Below are 1,338 nucleotides of genomic sequence, written 5' to 3'. Positions count from 1 at the left end.
CTTCCCATCCCTAAATAGCGACGAGAAGATGCTCATCGCTAAACCCCCACACCACCCGCGCGCGCGCGACGGCCCCTATTTGAATTTTCCCTCCCCTTTATATAAATCCCCTCCTTTCCCGGCCCCTCTACATTTTCTGTCTCTCCCCTCTTCACTCTCTATCTCCCCTCTCTTCCCCCTTTCCTCGCCCCCTCTACACTCTCCCTCTTCACTTTTAATGTTTTGTTTAATTTTTTTTTTTTATCGTAGAGTCTTCATTTAGAAGATACGAGCATCACCAAAATTTGTAAGTTATTTTTTTTTCTCTGTGCATTGTATTTTTAGTATTTTGTTATTTTAACTTTTAAATGCATATTTGAATATTTCTTAGATAAAAAATATCCATGTTTTGTTCATATTTATTGCATGTATATTATTATTTATTTTACATTTATATAGTTTCATATTATGTATATATATTATTGTGTATAGTGTATATATTATTGATGATTTAAACAAGATAAAAAAAATTAGAAATAAAAAATTATTATGTCAATTTTTTTCAATGAAATATTAATTATACATTAAAAATAAAATGAATATACAATTTATTTGTAAAATTTTTTTTTAAGTAGTTATTTATTAAATATATTATAATAATTTTAAATAAAAAGCTTAATATTTGTATTTTAATTAGTTCTCATTTGTATTTTAAAATAAGAAGTATAAATATAATGTTATAAATGTTGTTGTGGAGTTAGTTATTTAGTAAATATAATTTTAAAATTAAAAATAAAAATATAATGTTATAAATATTGTTGGTGAGTTAGTTATTTTAATTAATTAATTAAAATAAATTATTAATTATCAGAAATTTATTTTTATATATTTATATTAAATAAAAATAAAAATTTATGTTATAATTTTAATTTATATTTTTTATATATTTTATTTACACAAAAAAATATTTTTTTTAATCAGCGACGGGGTTATACCTGTTGTTGTTGCTGATTCCGTCGTTAAAAATATCTGTCGCTAAATTTTAGCAACACTCTTTTTAGCGACAAATTTTGATACGTTGATTTTTTATAGTGATAATGATATTTTATTCTTTCTATTCGTAAGTTTCTCAATTTAAGTTTTTCACGTTAAATTTTTGTATTTGTTTGTGTATTTGATAGTTTAATTATGATTTATTTTTTATCCAAAATCATAACATCATTAATCGTAGCTAGATTAACATCTCTACTACCATTGTTTATGTCAACGTGAAAATGATATACGAGAGGCAACATTCTATAGGCATTTCCAATTTTAGGGCCCTTTCCTTCTTTATCGTTTCATTTTAGTGAAAACAAT

The sequence above is a fragment of the Diospyros lotus genome, chromosome 5 (genome assembly GCF_014633365.1).
Source record: "Diospyros lotus cultivar Yz01 chromosome 5, ASM1463336v1, whole genome shotgun sequence".
NCBI lineage: Eukaryota > Viridiplantae > Streptophyta > Magnoliopsida > Ericales > Ebenaceae > Diospyros > Diospyros lotus.
The sequence above is the reverse complement of the archived record's forward strand: the minus strand, read 5'-3'. Positions refer to the sequence as shown.